We start from the raw sequence: 15,079 nt of genomic DNA, 5'->3' as shown, positions 1-15,079 counted from the left end.
CTATTTATCTCCCTTACCTGTTTTCCTTATCACCTATCTGGTTAATGGTTGTGTATATACACATATTTCCGCTTTGCGTTTAGTTTTATAATGCGTTCTTGTGAGCTTCTTCGAATGGCATGTGAGTCGGTTTGTATAGACATTGTGCGATGTAAAAAAATAATTTAAAAAAACCCATAGTGATCCAACAAGTTACTTTCTATGTGCCTAGTACTAGTGCAAAAACAAACAAACAAACAAACAAACAAACAAAAAAACAATTGTGTTCATTTTTTAACTTACGTTTTCGTTGTATTAGTAGATCTGTAGTAATATTCGAGGAGATACATTTTACATATATTGACATCATTTCAAAAGTACATCTTATTAGTTTAAAGCATACATGACTCATCTGAGTATACAGTACATCTAAATAAACTATTTTCCCTTCTCAAATCTGCTGTATTCACTAGTTGCTCTTCTTTCTTTCTTTTTAAAATTTTTATTAAATTGTAAATTACAAAATGTTATTGGTAAAACAAAAGTTAACACTTGTTTTGGTAAATGTCTATAAAATAACAGTAATTACCTGTTTGTTTGTTTTTTTAAGAATTAGTGTAGTATATCATTTTTGCTGCTTTGTAACAATAATAATTGATACTTAACTGATAGAATTAACAAGTTTTATTGTAATATAAAAAAATAATAATAATTTACTGTGAAATGAACCAAATGGTCAATTTCATTATTATAATATTTTACATTACGTCTGTGTAGCATAATACTGTAAAATATTCTATCAGTTTATCTGTATAGTAATTGTCCATTTTTCTAGAAGGTTCCTTATGAGAATTAAAAATTTGACAGTTTATACGTGCTAATTTGAACCTTTTTTTCTACTTGAAACCAGGCTGCCGGTCTTTCTGCTTTTCTCTTTCAGATTTATGCAAAAATATTTCCTAAAAATGTCCCCTGCACGTTCCAGCAGCCTTACTGCCTTTCATTTGACCGGGCTTCATCCTCCTTCTAACACCTTCGTTCCATCAGTAATCTCGTTTGAACTCAGACAAACACACATCAGCTGTTGTCTTTCTCACCTGCCGTGTTACCGCTGCCCCCGGCTGCTAATTAACCTGTTTGTACAGAGGTGTTACTCTACACTACGTTTATCGGGCTGTGATTATTTCGGTGCTATGTGATGATGTTCCCTGGCTCCTGCGATTGTGGGAACCTGATGTGACGTGCTTCACCTGGAAGCCAAGCTCTGGGAACAACAGCACCATTGTGTCGCTGTTGTGTGGCTCTCATGGCTCAGGGCATCAATGATTACACAGTGTAGCCAGGAGCATGCTGACCAGAGGACATGAGAAATGAGGGGGGAAAAAAATGAAACTCTTCCGTCCCTTTCATCCAGTTCCATGCAAACATCGTCTTATCAAGAGTGTCAACGGAAAATGTTTGTGCTTCTGATACTCACCTGTTGGCATATGGGGTGAACCGCGTAAATAAAAAAATTAAAAACCAAAGAAAGAGACACTTCGAGGTATTTGAAAAGAAAGCACTTACTCAGAAAAGAAACAACAACAAAAAAAATTAACCACCATTTCCTCTAGGCAAAGAACAACCCTAGATCCTTTTATCTCATTGCCTTGAGAGGTGCCATCAGCATCAGCACCCCCGTCTGAGTATTTTGACTAAAAATTTGATTTCAATATTGCAGTCATAACAAACTCAGAAAGCAGCTGCTAAGATAAGCTACCCAAAAGCTAAACCATCAACTACAAACACTGAAGCTACAATACTTCAGAACAAGGCAATTCACCATCCTGAGTCATTCAACACAGTCAAAGATTCACCACGGCACCTCTTTTACAAGTCTTTTGAACTGTTTCGGTTCAAAACTCCCGCACATACTGCGTACATTTACTCTATGTAAAAGACCAGCATGAACAGAGGCGCCAAAACATCTACAGCACAGTCCTGTCTCCAAAATTTTATGCTTGTGAGAGATCACTACAAATGCCTGTCGAGTAAGTCAAGCATCTGCCAAGGCTTCAAAGAAATCTGTCATTTGCCCCGATTTTTTTTTTTTTAGACAATTTAAAAAAAAAGATGTCGTCAGGAAGGTCTGTCCCCTTAAATCTAAGGCATGGCCTGTCTTTTTGGATCATTAAGCAAGGACCAGAATGCCACGGGGCAGCGGGGAAGTCCATTAAGCTTAGGAGACTGAAGGAGATAGGACAAAGAGACAGAAAATTGCACCTCTACTGTGGTTTCTGTCTTTTCTTTGTCAGCCTTCTCTTTTCCTTCTTTCTCCAGCAGATATTTCAGATCTCCCTCACCTATCTGCATCTTCAAATTAACGTATTATTCTGTGCTATCTATATTTTCAGCACAGTGAGTAAACTGCAACTGCGCAAAGGTCTTTATAACCCGGGGCTTAATTCTCAAAAACCTAAGTGATGGATTTGACGAAAAAGTCCCAAATTCATGGCTACAGTTTTTTTCCGATCAATAAAAAAATCCACAATAATATCCACTACTGAAGCATTGGAATGATGGGAATTATTGTACACACTTATTGTCATCACACCTCCAAATCCGGATCATAGATCGGCTTTGTTTAAACAGAGCTCTTTTAATATTTCAAAATCACCAGTGCTTTTACGAACAACTTTCTCTCAGTACTTGCCGTGAAAGATCAGCAAAGAAACCATTTATCACCGTTACAGTAATTCAGGCATTGATACCAATGTCTCAATCAGCTGGATAGCCTTTATCTACAACCATACTTCACTACACTCTATAGGAATTATGGAAATGTTTCTTTAAAACAAAAGCTACAGTGATTAAGTGCATGGTATGCTCAGTGATTTTCGAGTGTAAATGAAGTCCTGAATGATGATAATGGTGCATGCACCAAATTGCCAAAACCCGGCTATCTTTCTCCCTCTTCATGTTTTTTGGTAGAGTGCCACAAGCATTGTTAAGAGAGAATAATGAGGGTACACAGCTGGAACTGCTTTTAATAAGTAGCTTTTTTTTATTTGAAGTGCCTTAATGACCAGATTAATGGAATCACAAACGACTGTCCCAAAATGACATTTACATAAAGACAAGAGGGGGGGGAAAAAAAGAAATGGCACATGAATCCTTTTGACTTCTTGGATGTGGATTAGTGTGGCTGCTGGGGAAACCTACGGGTGGGGTTTGAAGTCACTTCAATGAGACTGTAGGACGGCGCAGGAGCTTTGAGTCATCTTCAGTGGACATCTGTTCGTCCGCCTTCACATACACTTCCTTTCCACCTTTTGACGCAAATTAATTTTTTCATGGTGAGTGGATGTCGTATAGATTAATGGTAGGAGAATTACTTTTCTAATCTGTACTACACTATCCCATTTTATTGCAAACAGTGAGTACAGTGAGTATGAAAATGAAATTTCATGACTCATAAATATCTATGGTAGGGCTGGGCGATATATCGATATAATATCGATATCGTGATAAATGATTATGCGATACACTTTTCCGAGATAGTGTTGGTATAAGTGATGCATATTTTTAATGTTTTTAATCTTTACAAAATAAAATGGTACAGAATGGATGTCATTGATTTGATGTAATTTAAAAAAAAAAAAAAAACTCTAATCTTCTTTGTCTTCGTAAGCATTAAAGAAAAGTACCATCAAAGACAGTTTAACGTTTTTTTGTTTATTTTACTACTGTTTTAGTAAATTATTATAGTGTTAGCTAAATTACATATCGTGATACGCATTGTATAACATAGAAATGTCCTCTTTTTTTGTCATATCACCTATGGGTGCTTAATTATTCAGAGCCCTGGTAATTACAATGTATTTTATCCTTGACTGTAAAAAAAAAAAAAAAAAGGTTCCTACAGTCCCAGGAGGCAACTCAGAGAACCAGTTAGTATGAAGCAGAAATCCACAAGGCTTTGGTATATAATGCCACAGATGCTCAGGACTGAGAGTTCATGTGGCCTCTTGTTTCCCTGATCCAGTGGAAATCTCTATGCATGTTTATCATGCCAAGGCCTCTGTTTGCTCCCCTGCGTCCACAGCTCGAGGTGATAAGCACTCTGGGACTTTGAGCAGCAGGTGGCCACCCGTCACTGTGACCACATTTCTCTATACTCAGAGTCCTCTGGAGACCAGCCTAAGATCTCACTTTCTCTTGGTTTCACTGAGTTTCAGTTATTACTCTTAATGTGCCTGATATTCCATTCAATTTAATTCAGTTTAATTTGTTGAACAATCGACATTGTCCCAAATCAGCTTTACGGAAATATATGAAGTCAGGATTATATATTTTAAATGCATGAATTTAGACCCAATGAGCAAGCCAGAGGAGACGGTGTTAAGGAAAAACAACCTCATATGATGAAGAAACCTTGAGAGGAACCAGACTCATCTGGGTGACACCGGATAGTGCGATTATAAATAAATCCCTTCTATAAGTGTGCTAATACTACATGGTCAAACAGTGCCATTGTGTAACCAGGAAATTCATTACAGTTTTCACATCAAGTCTGTTGTGTTGAACTTATCCACTGTTCAGTACAAACTGCTCGTGGCAATTGTAGCCCTGAGCCATCATAGCATAACTGTTCATATGAATTGAGATACAAAGCCATCTCTATGGTTTTTAAGTGGTACCATCATCATATACATAAGGAATATAGAGAACATCACGTGTTCAATAACAATGCTAAATCAGGTTACCAGCGGACGCTCACAGAGTTGCTCACAGAGGTCCAGCTCGGGTCAAACGATCTGTTAGCAAATTATGACATAGACATCAGCTTTGAGCAGCCGTTAGGGGCCTGTAGATTTGATGTACTCTACATAAACATGCACAGTTCGATGTCATTTTGGTATTTTACTTTCACTGGAAAAAAATGCAGAAATAGGGAAAATAAAATCTGATTCTCAAAACTAATACTGAGGGCAGGATGTTATTTATTTATTTTATTATTATTTTTTCTACCAGGTATATACGGGGTATATATGTTCAGATATGTTCAGAGCCAGGGATCCTGGTCTGCTCCATTGTTAAACTGAGGATTCTGATTGGCCCCACCTCAGAAGGAGGGAGATTGATCAGTTCCCACGCTGACCACATTAACAGACTCGTCAGACTGACCCTTGACCTGTAAAACCCACTGCGTTCGATCGCAGCCTCCAGCGCCTGCCTTCATGTTATAGCAGCCAGAAAACAATAAACAGTAGTAGTAATCTTTGCTAGACTATGAGATGACCTGAGACCAGTTGTATATTTTCTCCTAGAACAGCTGAGATAAGGCTTTACGGAAGGCTGATCTGTGTGACCTGTGACCTGTGTGTAAACCGGCGTATTCATGCAGAGAAATACGGTAGTGCAGTATGAAATAAAACAATAGCGACAGGAATGACCAAGACCGAGCTCAATGCCTATGACTAATACATTTGAAATGTTAAATCATTCTCATTACTTATTTCTGATGAATAAAGCATACATCGGGAAATTAAACAATATTCAAAACCTGAAATTCTTTAATAATGTCATACTGATCATGTTAAATTAACAATCGGTATCTAATTTAATAAATGCAACACCTCACTGTATAAAAATAATTGGACTAAATAACGGAAATAACGGAATACATGTAACAGCGTTACATGATCAGGATACAAAAAAACTGGTAACTGTAATCCGTTACAGTCACGTCAACAAACAAAGTAATCAAATTACAGGTACATTTTGTAAAAAAAAAAAAAAAATGGGAATACTATCAGGATTATATATATATATATATATATATATATATATATATATATATATATATATATATATATATATATATATATATATATATATTTCATTTAAAACCATAGAAATTAATCTTTTAACATTATACACGGCTGCTTGATTATAGTTCTGGTTCTCTCTTGCCAGTCGTGGCTCACATGAGCAACCTCAAAAGTTAATTTGGTAGAAATGAACACAAATTGTTCTCTGAAACGCTTTTGTGATGTAACGTTACATTGTCAATGATGTAACGCATCATTGACAATGATCTTTTATTCAGATATTAATTTTATTCAAACAAATCCAAACATGGTTTTACGCTTAAAATCAGCTCGAAATAAAGTAATTTAGATCATATCGCTTTTCTCTTGACATTAGTTACATATGTGACGTTGAAGGAATCCAAAAATAAATCAGCTTACATTAGTTTATTACATATTGTGATACTTGGATTACGTTACTGATTACATTTTTTATAAAGTAATTTGTAACTGTAACGGAATACATTTTTAAAGTAACCCTCCCGACCCTGCTATTTAGCTACAGTGTCTGGAAAGAGAAATAGATTAAAACAGTTGACTTCAAACTACATAATAAACCTATATTCACACCTATGACCTTAAAAACCGGACTAAAAACATGTAGGAAAAAAGTAGGTGATTATAAATGAACACGGTTAACAAATATATTTAGAATTTTCCCACGTATTTCCTTATAGTTGTCCTGAGCTGCACTGGCAGACGTCAGCTTCCTTACATGGAGAGAAAGAGCAGGAGCAGAAAGAAAGACTGGAAAGAGGTTATGAGAAGTACATCTGAGCTCTTGAGCATTGTTGTTCCTCTATGGCATGCACATACCATATTTTTGAGGGGGAAAAAATAAACAAACCAACCAAACAAAAAAACAAAACAAAACAATGAAATAGTAAGAGTCTGAAAATCTCTTACTGTGGATCGGAGAGCTTAAAGCTAAGAACCTATCAACTAATTATCAAAAACAGAGCAGAGTCTAATCAATTATTCAGCTGAACATTAGTCTCCTAATATACATGAAGTCAAGGGAGCAAGAACTCCCTGAAGTAAAACCACACACACACACACACACACACAAACACACACAAACACACTGTGCCTCTCCATCTCACCTCCTGCCAAAGCGCAGTGAGAAAATAATGCTCTCCAAAATTCAAAATGAGTTCTGTGCAGTGCATCGACTGGCTATCGATCCACCGCTGGTGCTCAATCCACAACACACAAACACACACGCGCTCCCACGCTCGGTCTGACCGCCACATTTTCATTTGATTTTATTTCCCATATAGTGTTTTCCCTCGTTTTTTTTTTCCTTTTCAATTTATGGCCGTCTTTATTGGCTATCGATATTTATTACTTTCGTGTGACATGTTGATGGACAGAAGGAAATGACTGCTGATTGGCTGGGGGAGGGGAATGAAGGCAGACTGACCGGGACTCCTGTATTATTCAGCTGGACGGTCTGAGTGCCGGCATGATGCCTTTACGCATGTGTTGTTCTACAGGGCTGCATACTTTTATCCTGTACTGCACTGACCTACCCCATGGTACTCCTCTCTTACAACAGTATCATCTTAAAACAGTAGAAGCAGATGTATTTAAAAAATATCCAATCCATTACATTTATCGCTACAGTTTTTCAAATTTATACTTTACTCATCAGCGCAACATTAGACACACTGTGGTCTAATTACAGGAGGGGTTATGATACTTCATTTCAGCTAGAAGTATTGCAGTGTGTATACATCCAAGGAAAACACACGTGCAGCTCCTCATATATAAAGCGTTACAGAGAGCTCACATTTAAATCATAACAGCTGAGTCGAACTTGAAAACCGTTGTGTCCTTTCCCTATCTATCTGTTTTGAACTTTAAATATTTCACTTCTACGTTGCTTCGGGAATCGACAACCCCCACTCTTTCATCCTCTCTGAGTATCTGCCATAAAGCGAGAATGCTGTTGTAATAGCTTAAAAATGTCCCTGTATGTAATGTGTATGGAACCATTTAAGAAAGTACCATGCCAACTTCCCAACTCCAGCCAAAAGACTGAACGAGTGACCGAAAAAAAAAAAAAGACCCAGAGATTTAAAACTCTATAATAAACAGGTGGCTTTGTCCTCTCCTTTCTGAGGTCCGTGCAGCTCCCGCCTTGTCTTAACTCTGCATAACACTGCACAGCTGAAACACACATAGCATTCAGCAGAACACAAATCCAAGCCCGTACGCCGGTTAAATATAAGTGTAAGCCTAAACCGCGTGCCAGCCTTTCCGACCAGCACACTTATCTATTGTGTTTGGCCCCTTTCAGCACGTCCAGAATAGATGGCAGAAAAAAAATGGCAAAAATAGACATCGAAGACAACTGCTGACAAATAGAGAGAGGTGGTGGACAGAGGCTGTCAGCCTCGGACCTGCACCTATTACAAGCTGAAAATTAATCAGCGAGGGACGCCAGAGAAGGAAAGTGGGACTTCAATTTGCGAAACTAAAAGCTATGTAAGAACCCCAAGCGCATGCCAAGGAACAGAGCCACCAGGTTGGATTTAACAGGGTTTTTTTTTTTTTCATCTAAAAAGAAATAAAAAGATACATTAAGGAGAGAAATGTGAACTATGTCTGTTTTATATAAAGCAAGTCCACAGTACTAGAATTTTTTATTTTTTTTTTAATACTTTTCACATTTTATAGCTTCATTTTTAATCCCGTCAGTAAGAACAGGTGTAAACCTATAGGGGCTTTGTGAATGTAGCGCACATTAGTGTGCCATATGTCAGGTGATATTTGGGTAGTTGGAGAAGGGACAAGTTATCGAATGACATTTTTATTGTTGCTCTCATGAACTTTAGTCGAAAATAGCAGAGGTGCATTGAGGCCACAAGGACCTTTGAACTCTAAAGAAAAGAATACAGTCGTGCAAGAATTTCAATATTGGCACACTACAGGGAGTATTAGGACAATTTCTCTTTCAACATTGTTTTCGCTACTACTACAGTACCTTCCATTTATTACGTTTGGAGATCTGTTTATTCTCAAATACATCCTCTTCATCCAGCATTAATGTGCTTGTGGCATTGTAGGCTGAACCTTTATTCCGCATATTTGCTTAAGAAGCAAAAAGCTGACAGATTACTAGACCTACACACTAAATTCCATTTAAAACAAACAAAAAAAAAAACACTGAAATGATTTCTCTCCTCCAAGCTATGTTGAGATGTTCGTCTGAGGAATAGCACGAGAGCTGGATGAGTGTGTCAGCTCTTCGGCAAGAACCTGGAGTTCATGACGAGCTTTTATCCCTCATCAAAGCAACAAGTGGAGGAGCAGACCCCAATCCGCCGTCATCTCCAGAGTCCCTCCAACAGCCCTGCAGGGAGTTCGGACCCTAAATCTTTTCTTTTAACAAGTGTGCACACTTCCTTCCTCCGCTCAACCGTGTCTCTGAGGCCCGGCAGCAGCTTTCTGGGGATGGAGTGAGACACCCGAGCTGTGCTCAGCTGTTTCAGGGGGACGCTGCAGTCAGGAGACATGCACTTCACAGCTGACCACAACAATCACTGAATTATGTGTAGCGACTACAGCAAGGAACAAAAAGGAAACTGCGAGTAAGGAATTTATATAATAATAATAATAATAAGCATGTGCACTGTTTTAATGCTTTATCGTCTAGTGCAATCCACTGGTATTTAATTCATTGTGCTGCTCAAGAATTCATACATACAAATTCTGCCTCATTTATGATTCACAGACCTCTACAACTTGCTTCCTTTCTCCTCATGTAATATAAAAACATAGAAATAAGGCCTGCTAATCCATAAGCCTGTAGCTGAGACAGTGTGTACCTGACAACGTCTGTGGAAGAGGTCCGTGGATAAAAGAGAGAGAGAGAGCGAGAGAGAGAAAGAGAGAGAGAGAGAGAGAGAACATGAAAGAAAGATAGAGAAATATGTACAGGAGCATGCCTTACAAAAACTCACATGCCATCTCAAATTGTGGCTGCCGGTGAGCATGGGGATATCATCTATCAGTGGACAAATGTGGGATATGAGAATGCTGCTCCTCAAATGAAATAATATATCTTTGAAAGCTTACGCCCGCGACTGGGCCCAGAGCCCATATATCAAGTCTGAATGCTTGGTGGATCCGGTCCAGGGGCCATTAACCTCCCACCTGTTTCCCCCCCTGTCCTTCAGCATGCACCCCTGCCCTTGGTGCCTCGCTCATCCACTCTACAGCCCCCCAAACTGCACTGTAATGTAAAGCAACGCGATGCAACGCAATGGACCAGGGACATGATTACAAATCTGTGACTGCATCTTCTGGGCTGTTTGTCAGTGAGTACCCGACTGACCTGCCCCAAAACGCTGTTACCAGACGTTGTGTGTGTGTGTGTGTTTGTGTGCGTGTGTGTGTGTGCGTGTGTGCACATATGGGTGTACTTCAGGAGAAATGGAGAGATATAAATCGCCTTCAAGTTCACAGATCGCATCTGCAACGCCTTATTAATTCCTGTAGATATGGGCTCTGTTGGAAATTATAGTCTCTAACCCACACTCCTAAAATTGGACTGTCAGACATTGGGAGGGAGAAAAAAGGTGCTTGAATGCATTTTACCAAAGTAAATTCATGTAATATTAATGGACAGTGAAATCTATGCAGTCGACTACCTAGGTAGTATACGTGCATTGTTTAGACGAAACCGAATACCAAAGAAATAAACAGCGCTCACTGTGCTGATCAATGCACGCTGCGAGTGAGTCAACAGGACTAAATGGGCTACAATTCAACATCAGTCTACCTACATTTACCTTTTAGTTGGTTAAGCGATACCTACTGTGTGTTATTAATGCACGGACTAATTACGCCCCATTAAATCAGATTCATTTCAAACATCTAGAGCGTGAGAAGACTTATCCTATTAGAGCCTATAGCTATTAGAAAGCTCTCAGCAGGTGGAAAAAAAAAAATATGTGAATTAATGACTGAGCCATACTGTACCCAGTGCACCGCGCTCTCTCTTCTCTGCTTTGCAGCTGCTTTTCCAATAAGCACAACTCTTGCGGCTTAGTACAACTTAGAGAACAAGGCCTTAATACACTCCTGCATGGCTTAACGGTGGGCCTGGTATTGTCATTCGCTTCAGTGTGAAGGGGGAAAAAAAATAAATAAAAAAACAGAGCTTTTCTGGACTGTCCCCAAGCAGCTATGAACAGGTTAAAATAAATACGGGCAGCACATGTTGAGGAACTGTAAGCTTTGCATGGATGACTTTTATCAGCTCAAAGGACTAAATATACACCAAATGGGTTCATTGATGCCATGATGAAGTTTACCTTTAACACTACATGCTGTATTGGGAAAGAGGGACACGTAGAAGAATAATGAAATGCATGGTGAATCTGTGTATTTTGGTCCTATTGTGTAGCGAGGAAAACTGCAGCATATGCATCCTATCTATTAAACAATGGCAGGGAGATCACAATGAAAAGGCCAATCTCTCTGTGGACGTGAATCACTCCCCACATGTCAAATCCTAACAGCAGGGCCGGGAGAAGACAGGCACGCACGGGTCTGACAACAAGGAAAGAGTGCATCTGTTTCCCCCTCTCCGCCTCTCTGTGCCCAGCTCACGCATTCAGCACACACTGACCACTTATACACGCGTTCACCGATAACACAGAACAACAACAACAAAAAAAACCAAAACCCCACAGATCTACACTACACCAATGCATGTGCCTACACACAAACACAATATCTGGCTCACAGGAAACAAAGATTTTGAAATGATGTGTTAGTCATTGTTTTATAATGAATGTGAACTCCTGTATAATGACTAAACTAAATGCAAATGATAATCTGTTTATAATTTATTTGTCATAACATATAAATAAATAAAAAGTATATTAACCATAAAATCCCTCAAAGTAAAAAAAAAAAAAAAAAAAATGCACAGAATTTTAAAAAAAAAACAAAAAAAAAAACAACTCTTAGCCCTTTAAACTCTTAAATTTAAGCTTATAATTCAGTTATTCATCTTACAGCATATTTCTGAGTAACTACGGTGACACTAATAGGAAAGGTATGTATTTACCACAGTGTGGAATAAAGGACACAGTGTGGACCCGATAGGCCTGGCAGTTTAAAGAGTCAAAACGATGATTAAAATGTCAACTGAAACGGAGATAATAAGCTTACAGCACATCTATACACTCATCATTAGTATTATGATCAGAGTTCCCAAACGTGCATGAACTAACCACTTGAATATGTGTGCTCTGCCTCTCTCTTTTATTCAATTGAACACAATAGGGAGCTCTATTTCGAGGGCCATTCGTGACAAAATATTTATGAGTGCTGTAACTAAGTCCACCTTATGGAAACTAAATCTTTAAACATTTGGAGGACGTTTCACAGCCGACTCTATAACCAGGGAATTTCTTTTGTTCTAGGGAGGCTAATAATAGTGACGCAGATGAAGGTGTATTTATAGTGGCCTTGCAGTTCCCCAGGACCTCTGACAAGCCTCATATTCGCTTGCATTTCCTCTGTTTATTAAACACTACCTGCGGCTTTGACATTAGCATGCTCGAGAGGATGTTAAGCATTGAGTACGAACACAAGTCAGCGACAGATTATTTTCCATGAATGCTTCAGATGAAACACCTACTGTTCTACTACGAATGTGTATGTCCAGAAGCAGCGTGAGTTAGAAAGCACCATGAGCAGGTGTGTAACTGCCTTTCAAGCTGCGTTTGATAAAGTTTTCGTGAGTTTGTTGTATTATCGCACTCAATATTTGATAAGACACTGAAAGCTCCTCCATTCACTATGGCCAAACACACTATCCTCACTGGCATTTAAAGGCTAAGTCAACTAGAAATGTTTTTCGAGCACCATGATAAGAGAATTACACACTTACGCTTGTGCGTAGAAAGCGAGAAAAACATTCAACACTACTCTTTAAAAAAACTGCAATTATCCGTTATAAAATCAATTACAAGTGATGATTTCATTAACTATACCAAACTTTTTAAACAGTAATACAATGAAATGAATCGAAAACCTCCTGCGGTGTTAGATGTCACTTGTCGTCTTTAAAAAAAAGAAAGCTGCTGCCGTGACATGCCAAACACATGGATATTGGGTTATCATGCTGGGAATTAATCATACAGTGAAGTGTTCGTGCTTTGCCACCTCTAGTAAAGATACTTTTCTCATTTCTCTGGATACATATTGACGAGACAAAATCTAATACCCTGTGCCCATAATAATCAGTAATCAATAATCTGTGCTATAGCTTGATTTATAAATGACACAGACATAGTAAAAAAAAAAAAAAGCATAAAGGAAAGCAAGAAATGTGAACACATTAGTCTGGGCTCAATTGCATTATAATACATATAACACTTTGATGCTTTTGGGAAACCTGGCTCTGATCTGTTGGCAGGAGGCCACATTATTTTGCTCTTTTCCTGTGCTAAAGCTGCTGCTAGGTAAAGCCTGTTGAAACAGGGCAGGATCCTCTCATGCACCCTTAGTATCTACAAGCCTCAAGTCTTTGTGCCTAACAATAACTATACAAGTATCCACTAATTAGTGTCAGGAGTACACGCTGAGAAACAAGCAGGGTAGCTTTTTTGTTTGTTTTGCCTCTTTTTTTTTTCTCCCAGCGTGTGATTTAGAGAGGGTACCTCATGAGAGCTTTGCTAATTACACCTCCATTGCTGTTCACTAATGTCAAATCCGACACCTACACCCTAGGACCTTTTAACAAGGGCTGCGTGAAGTAATCATCCACAGTAAGAGTGTGGGCTAGTCACCGCAACACGAGGGTTATCCAGCACAGCGAAAGGCAAAGTTCAACCACAATTATCAGTATAATAGCATATAATAGCAATGAGCCAAACACAACGCTAATCCATGCTGAATTGAGTCTGGACCCATTCGACCGATGAGGATGGGAACAAGCAATAGAGGTCTAGTGCTAATAGCACTGTGAAGAGGGTGGCCATTACATAGTGTATCATTACAAATAAAAGGCTTTGAACTGAACAGCAACCTCAGAATGAAAATGCTGCACTGCAGGGGTAAGTGTGGCTGCTCCAGTTAATGACCAGCTCGACATATGCATATAAAAAGCCATACGAGGGAACGATTTGAAAAACAAGGGGTTAAGCAAAATAGTAATGCGTAATAAAGTAAATGTGACTACAAGGAAAAGCGTATTATTCAAATGTGGAAAACAGGTGTCCAAAGAATTGTTTTCCTCCCACGAGTGTAGGAGGAATTGTCTTATTTTCACAGTTATTTTTCATTTTCATATTTGGCTCAGCATTCATCCCCAACTGAGTGAGAAGGAGGCCAGTGGCATTTTAGATTCAAATGAATTTTAACACTGATTCGGCTACAACTGATGCAACAAAACATGGCCTACTATCATTTATAAATAAATAAATAAATAAATAAATAAATAAATTTTTAAAAATGTAAAAAAAATTAAGTAAAATAAATAATAATAATAAATTATATATATATATATATATATATATATATATATATATATATATATATATATATATATATAAATTAGTATTTATAGTATATAAATATGTCTGCAAACTGTGCCCCAAGAACACAACAGAATAAAAACCTCTATGTATCTTCATAATCATAGTTATGCTGTGCAACATATCTGTCTGGCAACAGTATCAACACGCTCCACTAGAGAAGATCTGAACACATACAGACTTTAACCTTGAATTAAATCTTCATGTAAAAATATTATGACTGAACGTTTACCGAAGCGTGACTGTAAGCATTAAATGATAATTATAGCTGGGAAAATGACAATGAAAACCGTTAAAACCACTACAAAATAAACATCCAGTGCCTCAGTAATTGACTATATATTTTAATATAGACACTTTTTGTCTAAAAGATACATTTAGTAAAAGTATTCATTGAAATATGTTTTCAATATGCTTAATATGTGTGTGTGTATATATATATATATATATATATATATATATATATATATATATATATATATATATTATTATTATTATTATTATTATAAGTACATTATAGTGGTGTAGGAAACGCCAGTAGGTAGAACAGAGAGGTCTATTGCTAAACATAATGTTAACGTCAATTTAAACAATAATCTCTAAACACTTTACTGTTAAGCTAAGTGCGTTTGTGACTGCTTTCGAGGAGGTTTACTGCACAGGATTTGCTAAATATCAGAGCTCCGC

General features: G+C 37.9%; 1 protein-coding gene across 4 annotated transcripts in view; it reads right to left on the bottom strand.

Moving 5' to 3' along the window:
- Positions 1-15,079, bottom strand: part of nr5a2 (nuclear receptor subfamily 5, group A, member 2) — a 50,718-nt gene that overhangs the window by 24,384 nt on the left and 11,255 nt on the right. The window lies entirely within an intron of this gene.

This window comes from Ictalurus punctatus, chromosome 10 (assembly GCF_001660625.3).
Source record: "Ictalurus punctatus breed USDA103 chromosome 10, Coco_2.0, whole genome shotgun sequence".
NCBI classification, from domain to species: Eukaryota; Metazoa; Chordata; class Actinopteri; order Siluriformes; family Ictaluridae; genus Ictalurus; species Ictalurus punctatus.
The sequence above is the reverse complement of the archived record's forward strand: the minus strand, read 5'-3'. Positions and strand labels throughout refer to the sequence as shown.